The sequence below is a fragment of the Chiloscyllium plagiosum genome, unplaced genomic scaffold, assembly GCF_037043375.1.
Source record: "Chiloscyllium plagiosum isolate Xiang-an unplaced genomic scaffold, Cpla_swu_hap1 HiC_scaffold_27, whole genome shotgun sequence".
Classification (NCBI taxonomy): domain Eukaryota; kingdom Metazoa; phylum Chordata; class Chondrichthyes; order Orectolobiformes; family Hemiscylliidae; genus Chiloscyllium; species Chiloscyllium plagiosum.
The window spans coordinates 16,261,227-16,285,944 of NW_028270165.1; the positions used below are offsets into that span (position 1 = coordinate 16,261,227).

At 45.5% G+C, this 24,718-nt stretch overlaps 1 non-coding gene and 1 pseudogene across 1 annotated transcript; both read left to right on the forward strand.

Moving 5' to 3' along the window:
* Positions 1 to 3,315: 3,315 nt before the first annotated feature.
* trnap-cgg (transfer RNA proline (anticodon CGG)) lies at positions 3,316 to 3,405 on the forward strand. Its single transcript is given in 2 exon segments — positions 3,316 to 3,351; positions 3,370 to 3,405. It is a non-coding gene; the product is annotated as a tRNA-Pro (tRNA).
* A 9,464-nt stretch (positions 3,406 to 12,869) lies between these two features.
* Positions 12,870 to 24,714, forward strand: LOC148143242 (uncharacterized; annotated as a pseudogene).
* The last annotated feature ends 4 nt before the right edge of the window (positions 24,715 to 24,718 follow it).

Below are 24,718 nucleotides of genomic sequence, written 5' to 3' on the forward strand. Positions count from 1 at the left end.
CAGGGTCTTTTTTGCAGGTAGAACGTAGATGTTCTGTGCAGCAGTCACCCAGTTTATGCTTCGTTTTCCCCAATGTCGATGAGACCACATTACGAGCAGCAACTGCAGTCGACTGGGTTGTGGGAAGTGCAGGTCAAGTGCTGCTTCACCTGGAAGGTAAGTTTGGACACTTGGATAGAGAGGAGGGAGCAGATAAATGGGCTGGTGTCAGACATTCGGCAGTTGCAGGGGAAAGTGCCGTTGGTCTATTGCGGTGGGAATGGGGTTAGGCTTGGAGGGAATGAAGGAAGAGTGGACCCAAGGTATAACTCCTGCCCATTTACCTATCTGCCAAATAGCGGAATTTGTTAAGTGTGAGGACATTTTCTAATTCACAATGTGGATGTACATACTGGCGAGGGTGCAAAACCTAAGGGCCAGTAACCATAATTCTATTAACTTTAGAACAGTGATTAAAAATAATATATCAGATCTAAATGTTGAAGTTCTAAATTGGAGGAAGACTCAGGTATTAGGCAAGATCTTTCAAAAGCTGTTTGGGTGCAGATGTTCGCAGGTCAAAGGACTGCTGGAAAATGGGAAGCCTTAAAATATGAGATAACAAGAGTCCAGACGCAGTATATTCCTGATTCGGAGATGCCGGTGTTGGACTGGGGTGTACAAAGTTATAACATCACACCACACCAGGTTATAGTCCAACAGGTTTACTTGGAAGCACACTAGCTTTCGGAGCGACGCTCCTTCATCAGGTGATTGTCTGATGCAGGAAAGGAAAGGCTGGTAGGTTTGGGAATGCTGGATGACGAGAGAAAATGAGATTTTGGTTAAGATAAAGAAGGATGGTATATATCAGGTATCGGCAGAGAGATCGAGTGAATCCTTAGAGTATAAAGGCAGTACGAGCATACTTAAGAGGGAAATCATGAGGGCAAAAAAGGGGACATGAGATAGCTTTGGCAAATAGAGTCATGGATAACCCAAATGGTTTTTATAAATACATTAAGGACAAAAGGATAACAAGGGAGAGAATAGGGCCACTCAAAGATCAGCAAGGCGGCCTTTGTGTGGAGCTGCAGTAGATGGGGGGCGGGTGGGTCGGGGGGGGGGGGGGGGTGCGAGATACTGAACGGATATTGTGCATCAGTGTTTACTGTAGAGAAGGGCATGGAAGATCTAGAATGTGAGAAAGTAGATGGTGACATGTTGAAAAAATGCCCATATTACAGATGAGAAATTGCTGGATATCTAGATATGCATAAAAGTGGATAATTCTCAAGGACCTGATCAGGAGTACCCTAGAACTCTGTGGGAAACTGGGGAAGTGATTGTTGGGCCTCTTACTGAGATATTTCTATCATCAATAGTCACAGGTGAGGTGCCGGAAGACGAGAGGGTGGCTAATGTGATGCCACTATTTAAGAAAGGTGGTAAGGAAAAGCCAGGGAACTATGGACCAGTGAACCTGACATCCGTGATGGGCAAGTTTTTGGAGAGAATCCTAAGAGACAGGATTTGCATGTATTTGGAAAGGCAAGAATTGATTATGGATAGTCAGCATGGCTTTATGCTTGGGAAATCATGTCTCATGAACATGATTGGGTTTTTTGAAGAAGTAACAAAGTGGATTGATGAGGGCAGAGCGATGGACGTGATCTATATGGACTTCAGGAAGGCGATCATCAAGGTTGCTCATGGGAGACTGGTGAGCAAGGTTTAATCAAGGCATGCAGGGACAACTCGCCATTTGGATACAGAACTGGCTAGCAGGCGGAGGGTTGCTTTTCAGACTGAAGGCCTGTGACCAATGGTGTGTCACAAGGATTGATGCTGGATCCGCTACTTTTTGTCATTTATATAAATGATTTGTATGTAAACGGAGGAGGTATAGTTAGCAAGTTTGTAGATGACACCAAAATTGGAGGTGCAGTGGACAGTAAAGAAGGTTACCTCAGATCACAACGGGACCTTGATCAGATGGGCCAATGGGCTGAGGAATGGCAGTTGGAGGTTAATGTGGATAAATGTGAGGTGCTGCATTTTGGAAAATCAAATCAGAGCATGACTTTTACACTTAATGGTAAGTTCATTGGAAGTGTTGCTGAACAAAGAGACCTTGGAGTTCAGGTTGATAGTTCCTTAAAAGTAGAGACTCAGGCAGATTGGATAGTACAGAAGGCGTTTGGTGTGCTTTCCTTTGTTGGTCAGAGCATCGAGGATAGATGTTGGGAGCTCATGTTGCCACTGTACAGAACATTGGTCAGGCCAGGTATGGAATATTGCATGTAATTTTGGTCTGCTTCCTATCGGAAAGATGTTGTGAAACTAGAAAAGGTTTAGAAATGATTTACAGGGATATTGTCAGGGTTGGAGGTTGGAGGGTAGGAAGGTTTTATGGGGATTTGAGCCAAGTGCTGGCAAATGGGACTAGATTAGGTTAGGATATCTGGGCTGCATGGATGAGTTGGACCGAAGGGTCTGTTTCCGTGCTGTACATCTGTGTCACTCTGTGAGACTCCATGGGATTCTCTGCCCAAGAGAGCAGTTGAGACAGCTTCATGAAGTTTATTGAAGACGCAGTTGGATGGGTTTTTGCATGGTAGGGGAATTAAGGGTAGTCGGGATTGTGCAGGTTGTTGGAGCTGTGATCTTAATGAATGACGGAGCAGGCTTGACCAAATGGTCTACTCCTGCTTCTGTTACTTTGAATCTGTAACACTGCATTTCCCGCGGCAGTAGTTTTCCCACGGCACAAAGGAGGTTTTCTAAAGTATATTTAAACCCCTTGCTTTGCTTGAACTCAAACTGTATTGACTTGGAGGAGAGTGGGATTTGCAAAGTGCCCTCCCCTCCACATGTGCCTCAACTGCAGGACAGCTGTTCGGCCCGCCCTCCATTGTTGACGTCACAATGCGGATGCAGCCCTGTCAGTTTCAGAGTGAAACTCCCTCCCTCTGGGCAACATCTGGGAGTAAAGCAATGTCTCCCCCTTTCCATATACCATCCTCCAGCAGCGGGGGGGGGGGGGCGGGGTTGGGGAAGGGGAGGTAGGGGTGGGTGAAACACTGTTCACTTGTAGCAACTGGAGTTAATCCAGGGAGGGAGCAGACACTCCAAAGGTGCTCAAATACTTTTTATCTCTCTTAAAGCTATTTTCCTTGTGTATTCCCTCAGTTTGGCAGGTATACAGTTTGCACCCTAGAAAAGGATTGCTCCTTTCCTCATGTTCACAACTAAAAGGTTAGATTCTCAAGAAACTGAGCAGCATTTAAAGGATTGGCACATTGCTCAAAAAAAGGTATGTCTCATGGGGCCTGTGGCTCGTTGGTCTAGGGGTATGATTCTCGCTTCGGGCCTTCTGATGCGTGGGCATGCGAGAGATCCCGGGTTCAAATCCCGGACGAGCCCTTGTTTCTTGCACTTCCTTGTGCAAAAATGGCCAGTCAATGCTCTCAAAAAGCCGCTTCATTAAACGAGATACCGTTCGAATGAACGCGGCAAGGGCAGCACTTATTCAAAGAGAATACGTGCTTTACTTCACACAGAGGGTGGTGGGCGTTTGGAACGCATTGCCAGCAGACGTCGTAGATTCATTTAAGATGCGTCTGGATAAATGCATGAGTGGGTGGGGAGGAGAGGGAAACAAATGCTTAGGAATTGACCGACAGGTTTAGACAGTACATTTGGAACGGCTCAAGCTTGAAGGGCCTGTTCCTGGGCTGTAAACTTTCTTTCTTCTATATGGTGTATATCTGATATTGTTGGCTGTTGTAAAAGTTTCTTTGTAATTATTAGTCACCTTCTAATGTAGTAATGGAGTTACGTCCTTTTTTTGTCATATTTTTTATTTAATAGGTCAGCAGGAAGTCATTCAGCAATTTTACTGCCTTTCTTTTCTCAAGCAGCCTGAACATTTCATTTTCATATCCTTGATTCAGCTCCATTTCCAGCATCTTTGTAGGCAGTTTGTTCCATGTTATTATCACTGAAATGAAGTTTTCGTCTATGCACAGCTAAGCCGATCTGGCTGCATGAGGGTTTTCCGGTTTCTGTGGCCTGGATAATATGTGATCAGCAGACATCTCTCAATCTGCAGGAATTGACACCTATGTTATGTTCATTAACTGTACTGACAGTGATCACTTATTTTGTGATTTTTCTTTCCAGGAAGACGTGCAGAAAGAAATCTTATAGCAAATGATACATCAACTTCTGACAGAGCCACTTGATTCATTGGGACTTGAATATCAGCAGCCATTCCAATCAAGAAGGCATGTTTGCTTTTGTTTATTTGAGAGATTTTGGACAGTCCTGTGGCAGGAAGAATACTGAGACACCGAGTGAGGGAGATTCAGTGCGCTGACTGTGAAAAGTGCTTCAAACCATTTACTCATCTTGGAGGAATCAAAGTTTCACGCCTCAAGGTGGGAAAGGCTATGTACCCGTTCTGTTTGTAATTTCAATCCCAGAGCAACACAAGGAAAGCTCCCTCCAAAGGAGAAACCTTGGAAATGTGGGGTCTTTGGGAAAGGATTCCCTTCCCCATCCCTGCTGGAAACCCACAGACGCATTCACACCGGGAGAGGCCATTCACCTGCTCAGTGTGTGGGAAGGGCTTTAGTCGGATCAGCCATCAGCAGACGCATGAGTGAGTCCACAAGGGAGAGAAGCCATTCACATGCCCCATGTGCAGGCGGGGTTTCACTCAGTCAGCTGCACTGCTGACCCACCAGCGGCTCCACCCTGGAGAGAGGCCATTCACCTGCTGAAAGTGCCGGAAGGGATTCACCTGCTCCTCCCACCTGCGGAGGCACCAGTGAGTTCACGCGCCATCGCAGGGGGATTGAAGGAGCGATGGCCGAGTGCCAAGTACCTATGCACGAAACGTCGATTCTCCTGCTCCTTGGATGCTGCCGGACCACCACACTCTCGACTCTGATCTCCAGCATCTGCATTTTTCACTTTCTCCTCGAGGGCAAGGTTGGACTTGTCTTTTATTCACTCATTCACTCCTTACAGCCTGTCCTTTGTTGTGGCCTAACTGCACATACATCAATGCAAGTTTCAGAAAGATTTCTGCAGCTTTACTTTTGAAAAAAAATAACATTCTTCCCGACTGTAACGAAGTTTCTGAATATTTGGTTTTAGTTATTCTCAATTTTAAAAATCAGCTATTTCTCACATGCCGTGTTTCCCAGGTAAAGTCATTACCATCCATTCTCTCTCTTCCCTGAGAAAGACTTCATACACCGATCAAAGAGGGCTGAGGCACGAGAAAGGACGATTGTGGGGGTGGAGGGGGTGAAGGGGTCGCTGGTGGTGGTGGAGAAGGGAGGAAAATTGACAGGGGAACAGACTGGTGTTCAGAGGGTTTGGGGGAGAGAATAGAGGGTGCAGTGTGAGGAGAGAGAATAGGCAGGGGGCAATGGATGGGGAGAAAATGGACAGGGGGACAGAATGTGAAGAGAGTGACAGCACAAATGCCACCTTCTCCAGGACTCGTGTCAGTGTCCCACGAACTGGAACCCACTCCTCCCACATTTCTCAAAATACGCGTGGCCAAGGCAGTGGAACCATATCATCCCTACAGGCCATTCACACCGACCTTCCCAACAGCATCCCGCTTAGACTCAGTCGTTTATGCTACAGCCCTGCAGTTCCCCATGGCTATTTCCTGACCAAGGGTTTTGCCCAAAACGTCGAGTCTCCTGCTCCTCGGATGCTCCCTAACCTGCTGTGCTATTCCAGCTCCACACTCTCGACCCTAATCTCCAGCATCTGCAGTCCTCACTTTCCCCCAGTAAGGGGTGAATGTTCTATTCCTAGTCTTTTAGATCTTTCAAAATCTTTCCCACACACCCTAAACCTTTACCCTCTAGTTTTGGAATACCTCTAACCTGGGGAAAAGACAGAAACGTTGACCAGCCAGACAAAATGCAAAAGAAATAAAATGTCGAGGCACAGGGGAAAAAATCGGCAAAATAAAATAGCTTCGGCATTTTTCTTTCGTATTCGCATTTGGACGCTTAATATTTGTCATGATCGGGAGGTGCCTGTGTTGGACTAAGGTGTACGAAGTTAAAAATCACACAACACCAGGTTACAGTCCAATAGGCTTGTTTGGAAGCACTAGCTTTCGGAGCGCTGTTACTTCATCAGGTGGTTGTGGAATTATAAGATCATAAATTCTGTGTCTTACGATGTTATACTCTACAATCAGCTGATGAAGGAGCAGGGCTCCGAAAGCTAGTGCTTCCAAATAAGTCTGTTGGACTATCACCAGGTGCTTTGTGATTTTTAACTTTAAAATTTGTAACAAATTCCTGCACACTGAGCATGCTCCACGGTGTCAGCAAGTACTGCGCATGATCGCCAGTGTCAGCAAAGCACTGCGCATACTCTTGGGTGTCCGCAGAAACGGCGCGCGAGCTGCTTTCCATGGAGCAGTGGAGAACCGGAAGGAGTCTGGTCCTCCTGCCAATCAGAGCCGGCCATTGTGGAAATGCGGAGGTTGGACCGTGAGCTCTGAAGCTGCTGCTGCTGCTCTTTTCTCTCTGCATAAGGTTAAACTTCACCCCAGACTGTAACTTCCTTCCTCTGTCTAACATTTGTGAGTACAACAGTGTTTTTATCACCACGTTTTCATTCTGGCGTTCAAGAGTGAACCGAGGGAGCGGCCAGACTCTGGAAAAGTTGATCCAGGTCTGTGTGTCAACTTGCAAACACATGGAAAATGCAGTCCCACATTGTGAAGTTATAGCCTTTGCAGTGTAGAAAAATAGCAGAAAGGAGGTGCATTGTTTAAATGGTGATATGTTGAGATGTGGCGAAAGTGAGATGATGGAGATCAGAGTCGAATATTGTGGCGCTGGAAAACCACAGTAGGACAGGCAGCAACTGAGGAGGAGGAGAGTCGACGTTTCGGGCACGAGCCCTTCATCAGGAGTGATGTGTGGATAGACAAAGGGCCCTCAGTGTCATTCCACACCAGTCACTGCCAGTTGTCAGAAAGTGCAACAAGCAATGAGCAAAGCAAGTGGTATATCAGCAAGAGGAATTGAGTTCAGAAGTGGGGATGTCTTCCTGCAGTTAGGTCGGTTAGTGAATGTATTCAAGGCTGAGTTCATGTGACTTTGAAGAACAAAGAGGTTATGGGAGAATGCAAGAAAATGGTTTTAAAACCAGTACAGAACAGTTACAGAGTCATACAGCACAGAAACAGACCACTCAGTCGAACTAGTCCATTCTGGCGGCGTTCTGAAACTAAACTAGTCCCACCTGCCAATGATTGGCCTACATCCCTCCGAACCTTTCCTATTCATGTACTTATCCAAATGTCTTTTAAACATTGTAACTGTACCTGCATCCAGCAACTCCACTGGACATTGATTCCTCACACGAACTACTCTTTATCTTTAAAAAAAAATGTGCCCCTCATGTCTTTTTAAAATATTTCTTTCCTCACCTTCAAAATTTGCTCCCTAATCTTGAAACATCCACACTAGGGTAAGAATACCTGCCGTTCACCTCATCTATACCTCTCATGATTTTATAATCCTCTCTAAGGTCACCTCTCAAACTCTGATGCTCCAGTGCAAAAAGTCCCAGCCTATCCATCTAGATGCAGGTATATTTATATCCAGTTATGAACTGTTCAATGCTGGTGCCAGCTGGAAAGACAAATGACCTATTCCTGCTTCCAATTCTCTCACTGTGTCTAGGACAGCAACAGACCATACAACATAGGTGCAGAAATTAAGCCATTTAGTCCATCAGATCTGCTCCACCATTCAATCACGGCTTATGCGTTTCTCAACCCCATTTTGAAATATGGATTTTGGAAAGGCAGATCAGGGCAGGATCTACCCATTTAATGGGGAGTGTTGTTGAATAAACATACCTTGGAGTGCTGGTTCATAGTGGAGTCGGAGGTAGACAGGATAGCAAAGAAGGTGTTGATATATTTGCTTTTATAGGTCAGTGCATTTCAAAACAGATGTTGGGAGGTCATGTTGTGGCTGTACAGGACATTGATTAGGCCACTTTTGGAATACTGTATTCGGTTCTGGTTTCCCTGCTACAGGAAAAGTGTTACGAACCTTTGCAAGGATTTGGAAAAGATTTACAAGGGTATTGCCAGAGTTGGGGGGTTTGATCTATATGGAGAGGCTGAATAGGCTGGGCTGTTTTCTCTGGATCATTGGGGGCTGAGGGGTGACTTTATAAAAGTTCATAAGGCGCATGGATAGGGTGAATAGCCAAAATCTTTTCCGCAGAGAAGGGGAGTCCAAAACTAGAGGTCATAGGTCTGAGGTGAGAGGGTAAATATTTAAAAGGAACTTTACAGGCACCTTTCTCACGCAGAAGGTGTTGTGTGTATAGAATGAGCTGCCAGAGGAAGTGGTGGAGGCTGGTATAATTAAAGCATTTCAAAAGGCATCTGGTAATAGGGAGAATTGAGAGGGGTAGGGGTTATGTGCTGACAAATGAGACGATGTTAATTTGGGATATCTGGTCAGCACGGACAATTTGGACTGAAGGAAAGCAAAAGTGTCATTGTGAAGACTGGACTTTCAGAGCAACTTTCAAACATGTTTTGTCCATACTGGGAGCAGAACCTACAATGAAATCTTTCATTTGTGAGACAGCAACTGAGTGAGTGAGGACATTCAGGATATTGGTGGAAAGTGGGAATTTGTTGCAATGTGGAGTTGAAGTGATTTAAGTAAAGTGTGCTGAGCAGGGAGCCTAGTGAAGGGTTAGGTGAGTTTTTGTTTTAAACTGCTCATTTCTTTCAGCCTCCAACATTGTATTTCCAATGCTGTCCATCAGTGGGATTGGTGAATCAGTAACTGGTATCGTTAGAAGCCTTACGACTTTCAGTAATGCAGGTATAGCATTGTCTCATCAGCTTTGTAAAGGTTACTGGCAGCAGCGGGAGGTGTGGGCTGGGATTCACGAGAAATGATTAAGCAGTTAGATAACACACGTACAAGAGGGCAGGGTGGGACTTGTCTTTCGATTTGCAGAAGGTGGGAGGTTCTGGTGCTGCAGTCAATGGCAAACACAACTGCGGTAAATCATAGAATCAATACAGCGTGGAAGCAGGCCATTCATCCCATCAAGTCCACACTGACCCATCCGATGAGCATGCCACCCAGACCCACCCTATCAAGTCGTTTCTGCCGGTGAGTGAGACTAGGTCCCAAGATTAGGGAGAGTAGGTTTAAGACAGAGGAGAAGGAACTGCTTTTCCCAGAGAGTGGTGAATCTATGGAATTCTCTGCTCAAAGAAGCAGAAGAAGCAGCCATATTCAAGACATAGTTCGATGGGATTTTGTATGGTAGGTGAATTTAGGATAGTCAGGATAATGCAGGTACGAGGAGCTGAGACGATGGATAGATGAGCCATGATCCTTATGAATGGTGGAGTAGCTCGATGGACCAAATAGCCTACTCCTGCTTCTGTTACTGCAAATGTATAAACATGCATTTTTTATGGACAATCCGTACCAAGGCAGGTGAGCAATGTAGTGGTGTGGAAATGAACATCAGAGAATGATAGAAAGGGACACGGAAAGTAAATGTCCCAGTCCAAAGATGTGCAGGTCAGGTCAAATGACCATGCTAAATTGTCCATAGTGTTAGGTTCATTAATCAGAAAGAAATGGGTCTGGGTGGGTTACTCTTCAGGGTGTCGGTGTGGACTTGTTGGGCCGAAGGGCCTGTTTCCACATTGTAGGGAATCGAATCTAATCAATCAAAACTGGATTCTACAGAACACAAGAATTGAAACTGAAGACTGTATGGCTGAATGTGTGCTGCAATGTTACACAACTGAATGAATTCACTGCACACATTGAAGAGAATAATTATGCTCTGAGACTCCAAACAGGGACGTGGCTTCAGGATGACAAGGATTGGATCTGAATATTGAGGGGGTACGTGGCATTCAAGTTGAATAGGAAGCGAGGTAAAGGTAGAGGGTTGGCACTGCTAATCAAAGCACTAATAACAAATCTGGTGTCAGCTCGGATTTCAGGTCCTGATTTCTCTGTCCTCTTCTCCCTGTTCCCACAGAGTAAGATGTCTGTTCTCAGCTCAGCTGGCTTTCTGCTGAAACTTTGAGCCCCTTTTACACCTTCCAGAGCAATAAAACATTCAGTCGATCAAGGCCCAATCCACATTATTCTCAGCCTGACAACCATCCAGACTGAGAGAGTCATCGGAGCAGGGAATAAAACAAGAAAAATGAAACAAAATTTTACATAAATGCACATTTGGTGCTTAAAGTGTGTTCATTAGATAGTAAACCAGAATTAGGGGTCTCCCAGGATTCTTATCATCCTCTGCTTGAGGAATTCTCTCTCCCTAACAATATTTACATCAACAGAAATAAAGCATCTGTTATCAAATAGACATAGAGATATACAGCACGGAAATAGACTTTTTGATCCAACACATCCATGCTGACAAGATGTCCTATATAAATCTAGTGTCCCATTTGCCAGCATTTGGCCCATATCCCTCCAAACCTTTCCTATTCACACATTGTAGTTGTACCAGCCTCCACCACTTCCTCCAGCCTATTTACTCTATTCCTGCCCCTCATGATTTTATAAATGTCCATAAGATCACCCCTCAGCCTCCGACATTCCAGGGAAGCAGCCCCATCCTATTCAGGCTCTCCTTCTTCCACAAACTCTCCAACCCTGGCGACATCCTTTTCAATCTTTTCTGCACACTTTCAAGTTTCACAACATCGTTCCTATCCTATAGTAGGGAGACCAGAATCGAATGCAATAATCCAAAAGTGGCCGAACCAATGTCCTGTACAGCTACAACATGACCTCCCAACTCCTGTACCCATTCAATGAGACAAATGGCCTCTTTCTGCACTGCAGCGATTTAATGATTTGATTTTGTATCAGAGTCAATTTCAGTCACTATCTCTGGTTTATGGTGTGTCAGGGTGGGATCGCTGGTACCAGAATTGCATGCAATACTCCAAACGTGGCCTAACCAATGTCTTCTACAGTCGCAACATAACCTCCCGACTCCTGCACTCAGTGCACTGACCAATCAAGGCAGGTATATCAAACACCTTCTTCACTATGCTGTCTATGTGCGACTCCCCTTTCAAGGAACTATGAACTTACCATCGAGTCATACAGCATGATCATGGACCTTTGGTCCAACTAGTCCATGCCAACGATAATCCCAAACTAAATCAGTCTCTCCTGCCTGCTGTTGGCCTGTATCCCTCCAAACCTTTCCTATTCATGTACTAAAACAAATGTCTTTTTATTGTACCCGCATCCACCGCTTCCTGAGGAAGTTCATTCCACACATCAACTACCCTCTGTGTAAAATTAGTATTTGAATGGCAAGGATGAAGTTGAATTGAAATGGTTCATTAAAATCAACAGCTTCTACCAAACCCCCTACAAAGGTATGGTAGCAACTCCAACTCTGGAGTCTCTCAAATCGATATTTCCATGGAGTGGAGGGGGGAGTAAAGTGTTGGATTCACAGAGGTGGGCGTCTTCTGAGAGTGTAAAGCTAAAATTAAACCCCGTGCTTTGCTTGAACTCAAACCGCATTGACGTGGAGAAGAGCGAAAGGAGTTTGCAAAGTGTCCTCCCCTCCCCACGTGCCTCAGCTGCAGGGCAGCGCAGGAGCAGTGCGCCCACCCCCCCCCCCCCCCACCCCATTGTGGACGTCACAACGTGGAGGTAGCCCTGTCAATTTCAGAGTGAAACTCCCTCCCTCTGGGTAATATCTGGGACCAAAGCAAGGTCTCTCCCTTTCCATTCCTCATCCTGGGAGGAGGGGGAGAGAGAGGCGTGGCGGGGTGTGGTGTGGGGTGGAGACTGTTCACTTGTAGCAACTGGAGTGACTCCATGGATGGAGCAGGCTCTCCAAAGGTGCTCAGATGCTCTCTGTCCCTCTCAAAGGTATTTTCCTTGTGTATTCCCTCAGTTTGGCACGTAGAGAGTTTGCACCCTGGAAAAGGTTTACTTCTTTCCTCATGTTCAGAATTATAAGGGTAGTTTCTCATGGAACTGAGCAGTATTTCAGGGATTGGCACATTGATTTCAAATGTCGACATCTGTTGCTTCATATGGTGTATATCTGATATTATTGGCTGTTATAAAAACTTTGTGACTATGATTTTTCACCTTCTAATGCAGTAATAGAGTTACGTTCTATATCTCTTGTCTCTTTTTTATTTACAAGGACAGCAGGAAGTCATTCAGTAACTTCACTGGCTTTCTTTTCCCAAGCAGCCTTGACATTTCATTATCATATTCTTGATTCAGCTCCATTTCCAGCACCTTTGTCAACAGCTTGTTCCAGGTTATTGCGATCTAAATTAAGTTGTCCTCCATACACACTTAAGGCTATCATGTTGCATGAGGGTTTTCTGCGTCCTGCATAATATATGGTCAGCACTCATCTAGCAATCTACAGGAATTGCCACCGATGTTATGTTCATTTAACAGTACTGGCAGTGATCACTCAATTTGTGATTCTTTTTGGAGGAAGACATGCAGAAAGAAATCTGAAAACAAATGATACATCATCTTCTGACAGAGCCACTTGAATCATTGGAGCTTGAATATCAGCAGCCATTCAATTCGAGAAGAAATGTTTGCTTTTGTCTGTGTGAGAGATTTTGAACACTGGTGTGGCAGGAATAATATTGAGACACCCGAGTGAGACAGATTCAGTACGCTGTCTGTGAAAAATGCGTCAAACAATTTACTCAGCTTGGGGGATCAAAATCTCACCCCTCATAGTGGGGAGAGACTATGTATCCATTCTGTTTTTAATTTCAAATCCAGCGCGACACAAAGAATGCTCCCCTCATGGGGAAACCATGGAAATGTGGGGACTGTGGGAATGGGTTCCCTTCCCCATTGGGGCTAGACACCCACAGATGCGTTCTCACTGGGGAGACGCCGTTCTCCTGCTCAGTATGCGGGAAGGGATTCAGTTGGCTGTGCAGCCTACAGACACACCAGCGAGTTCACACGAGGGAGAGGCTATTCATGTGCCGCCATTGTGGGAAGGGATTCATTCAGTCGTCCCACCTGTAGACACACCAGCAGGTTCACAGTAGGGAGAGGCCGTTCTCCTGCTCTCTGTGTGGGCAGCGATTCATCGATGCATCCCACCTCCCGAAACACCAGCGGGTTCACCTGGGGGAGAGGCCGTTCACCTGCTCTGAGTGCAGGAAGGGATTTGTCGATTCTTACACCCTGCTGACCCACCAGCAGGTCCACATCGGAGAGGCGCCATTCACCTGCCTTAAGTGCGAGAAGAGCTTCAGTCATGTGGGCAACTTGTGGAGGCACCAGCCGATCCACACCAGGGAGAGGCCATTCACATGCTCTGTGTGCGGGAAGGGGGTTCACTCAGACATCTACACTGTAATCTACCAAAGGGTCCATATCATGGAGAGGGCGTTAATCTGCTCTCAGTGTGGAAAGGGCTTCACCTGCTCCTCCCACCTGCGGAGCCACCAGCGAGTTCTGGAATTTTTTGAGGATGTAACTCTGAAGATGGACAAGGGAGATCCAGTGGATGTAGTGTACCTGGACTTTCAGAAAGCTTTTGATAAAGTCCCACACAGGAGGTTAGTGAGCAAAATTAGGGCCCATGGTATTGGGGGCAAAGTACTGACTTGGATTGAAAATTGGTTGGCTGACAGGAAACAAAGAGTAGTGATAAGCAGCTCGCTTTCAGAATGGCAGGCGGTGACCAGTGGGGTTCCGCAGGGATCAGTGCTGGGACCGCAGCTTTTTACAATATATATTAATGATATAGAAGATGGTATTAATAGTAATATTAGCAAATTTGCTGATGATACAAAGCTGGGTGGCAGCGTGAAACGTGAGGAGCATGTTAGGAGATTACAGGGTGACCTGGACAGGTTAGGTGAGTGGACAGATGCATGGCAGATGCAGTTTAATGTGGATAAATGTATGGTTATCCACTTTGGTGGCAAGAACAGGAAGGCAGATTACTACCTAAATGGAGTCAAGTTAGGTAAAGGGGCAGTACAAAGAGATCTGGGTGTTCTTGTACACCAGTCAATGAAGGCAAGCATGCAGGTACAGCAGGTAGTGAAGAAAGCTAATAGCATGCTGGCCTGGAATATTGTGTGCAGTTCTGGTCTCCAAATTTGAGGAAAGACATTCTGGCTATTGAGGGAGTGCAGCTTAGGTTCATGAGATCAATTCCTTGAATGGTGGGACTATCTTATGTTGAAAGGTTGGAGCGACAGGGGTTGTATACCCTTGAGTTTAGAAGATTGAGAGGGGATCTGATTGAGACGTATAAGATTATTAAAGGATTGGACACTCTGGAGGCAGGAAATATGTTTCTGCTGATGGGTGAGTGCCGAACCAGAGGACACAGCTTAAAAATAAGGGGTAGGCCATTTAGGACAGAGATGAGGAGAAACTTCTTCACCCAGAGAGTGGTGGGTGTGTTGAATGCTCTGCCCCAGGAGACAGTGGAGGCCCAGTCTCTGAATTCGTTTAAGAAAGAGTTGGATAGAGCTAGCAAGGATAGTGGAATCAAGGGTTATGGAGATAAGGCAGGAACAGGATACTGATTGCGGATGATCTGCCATAATCATAATGAATGGTGGTGCAGGCTCGAAGGGCAGAATGGCCTACTCCTGCACCTATTGTCTATTGAGTTCACATGCCATTGCAGGGGGATTGAAGTGGTGACGGCCGAGTGCCATTATCGACTGGACGATCAACTCAGTTCCGGGGATTCCCGGGGTTTGAATCCAGCCGAGGCAGATGGTGGGATTGGAATTCGGTCAGAAATTTGGAGTTCTGAATCTAATAATGAAACCATTTTTGGGGGGGGAGAAACTGCCATCTAATTCACTCATGTTCCTTTTAGGAAAGGAAACTGCCATTGTGGGAAAGGATTCACTCAGTCATCTCAACTGCATCCTTTATCCGGTCTGGCGTACACCTGACTCCAGACCCACAGCAGCATAGTTGACTCTTGACTGCCCCCCCCACCATGTCAAATGAGTGGGAATAACTAAAATGGATACAGTGTGTGGGTGGAAATTGCTGAGTGAGGCAATACTTCCTTCAGCTTAAGGCTGTACCAAGAATCCAATTATAAAGGGACAACTTGGTGCTGACCAACAGTAAAGGAAGTGGAGTTGGGAGGAGTGTGTGAGATTTGAGCTGTTTAAAAAAATGCTTCTTTTCATACACTTTTTTTTTGCTGGGGAAATCTGAAGCTGTAACAAAGTTGGGTGGCAATAAAGGTTACTTGAACTTAACCCCAGTCTCAGACTGTCAATGAAAGCTATGAGATCCAATAGGTTTTTGTTTTAAAACTGCTCATTTCTTTCAACCTCTTGCACTGTTTCCAATATCGTGTATCAGAAGGAGCAGTGAATGAGTAGCTAATATTGTTAGAAATTGTAAGTTTTTCATCTCTGCAGGTATTGCATCGTTTCATCGACATTGTAAGGTTTACTGACAGCACCGGGAAGTGTGGGATGTATTCACAAGAAACAAAGTTAAAAATCATACAACACCAGGTTATACTCCAACATGTTTATCTGGAAGCACGAACTTTCGGAACACTACTCCTTCATCAGGTGTTTGTGGAGAAGGATCATAGGAGAATTTATAGCAATAGATCGCAGTTTCATGCAACAGAAATGATATAGAACAACTTAGATTGTTGTGAAGTCTTTCATCTTTGAGAATGGGTTGCAGGTTTTGGTTCATTAATATGTAAATCCCAGAACTTGTTTGAAGACACATTCTCGAGACAACTTAAGGTCTGTATCCCAATCTTGAGTGAGACTGGTTCTATTTCCAAAGTAGGAATTTATAAAATCTCACATGGATTAACTGCCTGTAGATTGTATTTGGCTCAAAAAGCGCACAATGTTTCTGCAAATACAAAATCACACCAAAGGCTTATATGTAAGTGCGCATGCATGAGAGTATAGGTGAGTGTGTGCGTGCTTGATAAAGTGTGCGAGTGATAGAGTATCAGCCTGTGAGAGGGTGTATATGTGTGTGTGTCTGAGAGGGATCTGTGTGAATGTGAGAGTGTGTGCTTTGTGTGGGTGTGAGAGCGAGTGACAGTGAAGTGGGGTTACCTGTCATGTGACATGAATCCAAGGTCCTGGTTGATGCCATCCTCATGTGTTCCGAACTTGGCTACCAGCCTCTGCTGGGCCACTAAAACTGAATAAGCAGTTACATAGCACACATTGTAGAGGGCAGGGTGGGACTTGTCTTTCGATTTGCAGAAGGTGGGAGGTTCTGGGTGCTGGAAACTAGGGAAAACACATGTTGGAGGACCTTCGCCTCAGAGAGATGCAGCTGGAAGCCAGGCTGCAGACACGTTGGGGGAATCATCAACCCCCTATACTGTGAAAATAGTCCCTCTGGCCCAACAATGCACATTGACCCCCCCTCAGAGCATCCTACTCAATAACCTCCGCAGCTAATCCCTGAATTTAGAACACCCAATCCACTCTAAGCTGCACATCTTGGGAGGAAACCAGAGCACCAAGAGATGGGGGGAGGGGGAGGGGGGTAGGAAAGTGCAAACTCCACACAGACAATCACCCTGAGGGTGGCCTCGAACTCACCTCCCTGGCACTGTGAGGCAGCTGCTGCCGCACCACCTACAGTCTTGGATTGAAGGAATCGATTGGCTTCATGCCAGTCCTGGTGACACTCCAGCCCGTTTGGGGAATTGAATTTGCTTCCACAGAGTTTCCACGGTGCAGGGGTCATTGCGTCTCAGCAGCTTCAACGATCCAAAGAAGGGCTCGTCTACGGCGAGAACACTAGTCCACATTTCGCTGCAGAGTTGAAGTTCTCTGCACAGCCAGAACCCTGGAACACTCCCACGCAGGCTGCGTATAATCACGGGGCTTCTCAAGTCACGTTGATGTTCGAAATAATTTCCCCTCCTGTATTCAAACGCTGCTGATATTCAGGCCCTGAGTAAATTTCTTGTGCACGCCTGAACAGCAAATCCTCCTCTGCTAATACCTTGAGAAAACAGATCATTGCTGTCAGTGCAGGGCAGGAAATAGGATAAGAGAATTTTAGTTTGTACCGAGCAGCCTTCCCTATCTCCTACCCGAAATCTCTGTCTCCCATTTCCTCCACCTTTCAATGGATTCCAACTCGAATTCATCCTTCCATCCTCCTGTTTTTGCCCAGCTCCCCTCACCGGAAAGCGCTGACTCTCGGTTCAGTTTCTTAGTCACTTCTTGCCGTTCCCAGTATATTGCCCACATTTTTATTTACTTTTTAAAACAGAAAGGCAGTGGTTTGCTGATGCCAGGATCTGAGGGTAATTGCGTTCACGCTCCAGATTCTCTCTCGCGTCTTTCACAAAAATCTGCACTGCGCATGTGCAAAGAAGGGGATGCTGGGAGTGGGTGGGACGCATTCACCAACTCCCCATTCAATCAAGATCCAATCATGCCCACAGCGCCTCCTGTCTATTCTCTCTCGCTATCCCAGCTCCCCCCCCCCGTCACACACGCCACCCTCTGCACCTCCGTCCATTCTATCTCCATACCCTCTGCCCCCTGTCCAGTCCAGTCTCTCGTCCACTCTCTGCTTTCCTCCATTCAGTCCGTCTCCCCACATTCATTCTCTCTCTCCTCCCACTCTCTGCCCCTCTCCATTCTCTCTCTTCCCCCATCCTCTGCTCTCCATCCATTCCCTCTCTCTCCCCCCACCCTCTCCTAACACTCATTGTTGCTCTCTTTCTCCCCACCCTCTGTCCCCCTTCCATTCTCTCCCCACCCACTGACCCACGTCCATTCTCTCTCCCCACACTCTGCACCCCCATTCTCTCGCTCTCTGACAAACGCTTTGCCCCCCACCCTGTGCACCCCCAGGGTTTCTCTAACTCCAATGCTCTGTCCCCGTGTCCATTTCTCTCTCTCTCTTCCCCCTAGCCTCTGTTTCCCGTCCAATTTCTCTACTTGCACCCCCACCCTCATCCTTTCTTGTATCAGCCCATCTCAGGATCGAGAGAGCGTGGATGGTGATGACTCTACTTGGGAGATGGGAGGGTGTGGTGTGAGAAATGGCTGATCTTTAACATTGAGAATCGCTAAAATGATATTTTCAAAAACATCAGTAAAGGTTGAAAGCAAATTCAATTATTTTTTAAAAAAGCTCCAGACATTTTTCAGAAACTTGCATTGAAATCTGTGCAATTAGGCCACAGTTGAGGACAGGCTGTAAGGATGGAATGGCCAATTCCTCATCTTGTGAAGTTGGTTCAGATTAAGTAGTAATAGAGTCATAGAGTTGCAGAGCATGGAAACAAACCTGTCGGTGCATGCCAACCACATATTCTAAATTAATCCGGTGATCCATTTGCCACCATTTGACCCATATCTCTCTCAACCCTTCCTATTCATATACCCATCCAGATGCCTTTTAAATGTTGTAATTGTTCCAGACTCGACCACTGTTTCTGGCAGCTCATTCCATACATATACCACGTTCTGCATGAAAATGTTACCAGTTCGGTCCCATTTAAACCTTTCCCCTCTCACCCTGAACCTATGCCCCTCCAGTTTTGAATTTCCTCTACCCTGGGGAAAAGACATTCAAAAATTGAGCAGCCAGACAAAATGCAAAAGGAATAAACTGTTGAGCCCCAGGAAAACAAAAGAAGTGTGGCTCCAGCCTTTTTTTCTCTCCGATTGGCAGTTGGACCAGCATCTCCACTGGGCATACTGCGCATGCTTCTCGGTGTCAGGAAGCATTGCGCATATACGCTGGTGTCAGCAAAATACGACGAATGCTCTTTGCTGTTAGCGGAAATGGCGCGCAACATTCTTCTGATCGCCCAATGGGAAGCTCTGAAGGACCGGAAGGAGTGTGGTCCTCCTGCCATTGAGAGCCTCCCCCCAATTGTCTGAATGCGGAAGTTGGACAATGCGCTTGTGAAGGTGTTGCTGCTCCTCTCTCTATGAATGAAGATTTAACTTCATCCCAGACTGCAACTTCTTTCCTCTGTCCAACATCTGTGAGTACAACACACTCTTCTCACCCCTTTTCCATTTTATTTTTTCACTCTGGTGTTCAGTTCTTGACTTGCAGCAAAGTTGGTTCAGGTATGTGTCTCAATTGGCAAACACATGGTAAACGTAGTAACGCAGTGTGAAGTTATAGCCTTTCCTATGAAATAAAAACAGAAAGGAGGTAAATTGTTTAAATGGTGATATATTGGGATGTGGAGTAAGTGAGGACTGCAGATACCGGAAATCAGAGTCGAAAATTGTGGCGCTGGAAAAGCACAGCTGGTCAGACAGCATCCGAGGTGCAGAACAGTCAACGTTTTGGGCAAAAGCCCTTCATCAGGAATGATGTGTGGATGTACAAACGTGCCTCAGATACCTTCTGCTCAGGCTTTCTACTCCAGTCAATGCCAGTTGTCACATAGGTGCAGCAAGCAATCAGCAAGGCAAGTGGTATATTAGCAAGAGGAAATTAGTTCAAAGTGGGGATGCCTTCCTGTAGTTTGGGACATATTGAATATATTCTAAGCTGAGTTCATCTGACGTTTGAATGTCAAAAATAGCTATGGGGAAGGCAAGAATTTAAAAAAAAAATTATTAGAAACTTTTTCAAATCTCTCACAGCACCTCCATATACAAAAAAGAACAATACCAAAATACAGAAAAATAGCAGTACAACAATGTCATATTATGATACTATTAATAATGAGCTACCTATTATTCTACTAGAACAAACTTAGCTTAAACTAAACTACAATCAAATTGAATAAAAATAAAATTAAACATAATTTAAGTTAATTTGAATTCTATCACATTACTTTATTCTATTTCACTCACCACATCTCCATTAAGGCTCCCATCCATGGGAGCACCAGTTATTGCACCCGTATTCCTTTCACCCAGCCTTGCCCTCCCAGGGCCCATGAGCGCCCGGACTGATTCCCACTTGATCAGCAGTATTAATTATACCACCGCTCTAATTAATACTGCTGATCAGTCTGCATCAATATAATTTGGAAAGGGCCGCTAAGTCTTGTAAAACTACTATTTTGTGGTGCACCATATTTGTGAGGTCATCTTGGGGGGGATGCTCCATCACCAGCATATGCCACCCCATAAGCCCTGGGGGTTTTTCCAACATCCAATTAATTAAAATGTTCTTCCTTGCACAGTGCTAAAGAATGTTACACAGTCTGTTCCTGTGTTCTCCAAGAGAAGGCAAATTTGGCAACCCCAGAAGAAGAAATACCGGATTCACATTAACTTCAATCCCCCAGGATGTCCTTCAGCTCCCTCACTATAGCACTCCAGTATCTCTGGATCTTACAACATGACCAATAGCAATGTGTGAGTGCCTATACTAATTTTACATTTGGGACACCCTGGTGATGTGCCTATCTTGAACTTAGCTCGCCTCTCTAGCGCCACATAAGCCCTGTGTAAAATCTTCAATTGCATGCCCTGTGCTTTGTTACATATTGAAATTTTCCTTACATTTTCCCATATATCTTGCCATACTTCTAATGAAATATCCTATCCTAGCTCCCGATTCCACATCCTAGAGAGTCCCTCCACATCCCCTAAGGTACGTCCCTTCTGTAAATGATACAACGTACTAACTGAAAGAGCACCTGTACACAGAGTACTCTTTACTCCACATTTGACCTGTAATGCTGAGCCAGAAGCGTGGTATTCCTCTGTATATAATCCCTTAGCTGAAAGTACCGGAAAAGGTCCCTATTAGACAATGCATATTTCTGACTTAGCTAACTAAATGACATCAAGACCTAACCCTCGAATAAATCTCTCAGACAGAAGATTCCCTTATTCTCCCAGGACTGAAAGCCGGAGTCCATTGCCCCAGGTTTAAATACTTGGGCTGCCACCAGTGGGGTAATCAGTGAGGTCATCAGCCAATTGCCCTTGTCTTGCCTCATTATCCTCCAGGCTTTCACTGTATTTAAAATGATTGTACTCTTACACTGCTCAGTCTCGGATTTCATCTTATCAATGAATAATAGATTAAGTAGGGGACATCTCAACTGCAATGCTTCAACGTCAAGCAAAATCGACCCCGAGTCCCCTCGTGCCCAGTCACACACATATGCTAAGAAAGCGCAGATTTGATATCTCTTCAAGTCCAAAAGGTCCATTCCTCCTCATCCTGTGAGAGCTGCAATTTGATAAATTTAATTAGGGGGCGGCTGCGACACCAAATAAAAGAACCGAGCCAACCATTGAGCCTCAGTAATACTCATCTGGGTAGCAACAACAGGAGCATTCTCATGGGGTACAATAGGCGAGGAAGAACATTCATTTTAATCAGAGCTATTCGGCCTAACCATGAAAACGGTAATCCGTCCCATCGCTGCAAATCCTGCTTTATCCTCTCCATTAATTGTACATAGTTAGCTTTTTACAGCTGGTGGAAGGCAGGAGTAAAAAAAATTCCCAAATGCAAAAACTCTTTTGACGACCATCTAAACAGGAACTGCATTCCATCCTTCAGATCAGGCACCTCCACTAATTCTCTCCCCCCACCCACCCAAATAAATTAATTGTTCGAATCAATCGAGGAACGGACTCCTCCAGATTGGCCAAGAACAAAAGGACATCATCAGCATATAGGGTAATCTTATGTTCCCCCATTCCCACTCCTGGCGCCACTATTTCAGGAATCCACCTGGTAGCTTCAGCTAATGGCTCAATTGGCAAGGTAAATAGCAGTGGTGAAAGAGGACGCGCCTGTTGACTACCTCTCCCAGTATTAAAGTTATCTGACTTAGTGCCATTTGTGATGACTGCTGCTTTAGGATCATTATACAACACCACCACCCACCTAGCAAAGGTTGTACCCAGACCAAAGCGCTTGAGGACCCCAAGCAGGTACAGCCATTCTATCTGGTCAAATGCCTTTTCTGCATCTAGGGAGGTCACCGAACCCAGGATCAACCTTTGCTGGCATACTTGCACCATGTTCAGTACCCTCCAGATATTGTTGGAGGAGCTACGGCCCTTAACAAAACCCATCTGATCTTCTTTCACAATACAGAACAACACCTTTTCCAACCTCAGGGTCAGCGTCTTGGGTAGAATTTTAAAATCTACATTCAACAGTGAAATGGGTCTGTATGAAGCACATTCTTCGGGCTCTTTCCCCTCCTTTAAAATGAGGGAGATATTAGCCTTCCTAAGAGAGGGCGGAAGATAATCCTGTGCATATGAATAGCGATACATCCCCACCAACATATTTATGAATTCCTTATAGAAATCACTTGGGAATCCATCTGACCCCAGTGCTTTGCCACCTTGGAGATGTTTTATTGCATCCTGCACCTCCTGTATCGTCATAGGCCCATTCAACAGGAAACCTGTTCCGCGTTTATACTAGGGAGATGCAGGATCTCAAAAAAGGCCTGTATTCTCGCTGCACCATGTTCATCTCCCTCCGACCGATATAACCCTGCAAAGTATTCCCTAAATCTTCTTTAACTCACGGGTAACTGTACCAGCCTTCTCTCTAACAGACATAATAGATTGGGAAACATTTTTCTTTCTGGCCAGATATCTACCTGGCTTATCTACAAAATCAAACAATCTTTGTTGAGCAAAGCAGACCTTTTTTTTTCCCAGTGTGTGCAATGAGTTGGGAGCAGCCCGGAGAGCTGCAGCTTGACCAGTGAAGGCCTATTGTAATATACTTCCTCAGCTATCTGCAGACGGGTCTCCAACATCTGTTGTTACTCCTTCCTCTGCGTCCTTCTCGTCATTGAATAAAAAATAATCAGGCCTCAGAAAGATGCCTTAGTGGCCTCCTACAGTATTTCCGGATTACTGGCCGTACCCGAGTTGATATCCCAGAAGGCTCTGAACTCTTGTGATGTACTCAACAGATTTGCTATCCCTTAACAGGAATGGGTCCATGCACCAGTGCTGTGCATCCATTCCACCACTCTTGATTTTACCATCTAATTACACTGGCACATGGTCCGAGACAGCAATAATGCCAATTTCACAAGCCAATGTTCTGTCCAAGCAATCCAATGGCATTAAAAAGTGTCAGTTCCGATGTGGTACTTGTGTGGGTTGGAAGAGAAAGTAAAGTCTCTTCCATTAGGGTGGAGATGCCTCCACACATCCACTAATCCCAACTCCTCACACATGTCCACCAACTGCTTAGGTTGCGCGGGTGTACCTGCCTGGCCCCTTGGCACCCTGTCTACCTCGGGATCTATTAGTCTATTAAAATCCCCTCCAGTGACCATGCGGCGTCCCCCAAGACTCATTAATTTAGCAACTGCATCAATTAGAAATTTAAGAGGGTGCACCGGGGGGACAATACACATTCAGGACGCCATTCTCTTCACCATGTATGAGAGCTTTAAGAATGACGGACAGTCCATGTTTGTCCTTAATTTGCTCAATTACCTGGAAAGGGAGGTTCCTTCTTACCAGTATAGCCACTCCTCTACACTTGGAGCTAAAGGAGGAGAAGAATACCCTATCATAACCTCCTTGCTGCAGTTTCAGATGTTCCTTATCAGTTAAATGTGTCCACCCTTTCCTTCCTGAGGCTTGACAGCACCGTCTTTCTTTTTAATGGGGGAATGGCTCCCTTTTACATTCCAGGGGCACCACCTGAATGAATCAGTAGCCATGGTCATCCAGGGCAGCCCGTGGTTTCCCAAGAGGAGGAAGCTTATCTGAGGTGTGGTGAGCAACAAAGACATTAACTCTATAAAGTCTAAAAACTGCTCCTATTCAAAACTACTATAAATAAAAATCTAACCACCACATATAACTTAAGCAAATGCGCAAATAACCCCCAATTATGTAGACATCTCCCCCCTCAACCCCCCAACCCCACCATTGCCACCATCCTGCCTCCTTCCCACTGAGGCTGTGCCCCAAACTCCAGGCAATTCACAGATTGAAAAAAACATGTTATTTACATTCTGAGAGTTAACAATGGTTGCCCATCTCCCCACACCCCTTCTCCATACATCTTAAGCACAGGTATAGCCACCCCCAATCCAAACACAAAAGGACAGCAGTAAAGAAATGGCCTCAGACAATACCTAACTGACTGATATACTATATAATTCCAGTTTTACGTCAAGGCAGTACGTATAAAGCCGATAACCACAAGAAAAGGGGCAAAAAAGTAATGATGTCCCTCCCGCCTTCACCCCGACTCGATTTCTTTAATTCAGAGAATTTGCAAAGTCCTTCGCCTTTTCTGCTGAATCAAAATTATATACCATCCCTCCATGAGAGAAACGCAATACGGTCAGGGACCTCAAAGAATATTTTCTGTTCAGATCCCTTAATTTTCTCTTAACTTCATCAAATGCCCGTTTCTTAATCCAGGCTCCCGAGAAGTCCTGAAAATATATTATTCTTGAGCCTTTGTGCATTAAAGCCTGTGGATCTCTTCCCAGTCTTCTTGCTGTTACAATCACTAACTGTTTTTCTCTTTTATGCAGGAGGCGCACTCGGACCACGCGGGGCTGCGGGTCCGACCCGGACCTGCGCATTTCGATCCGGTGGGCCCGCTTCACACTCAACAGGCCCGACTCCAACTCCAGCCCCAGGAATCCAATAAAGTCTTCGCCTCCCTCACATTCCGGAAGACCCACGAGCTGTAAGATA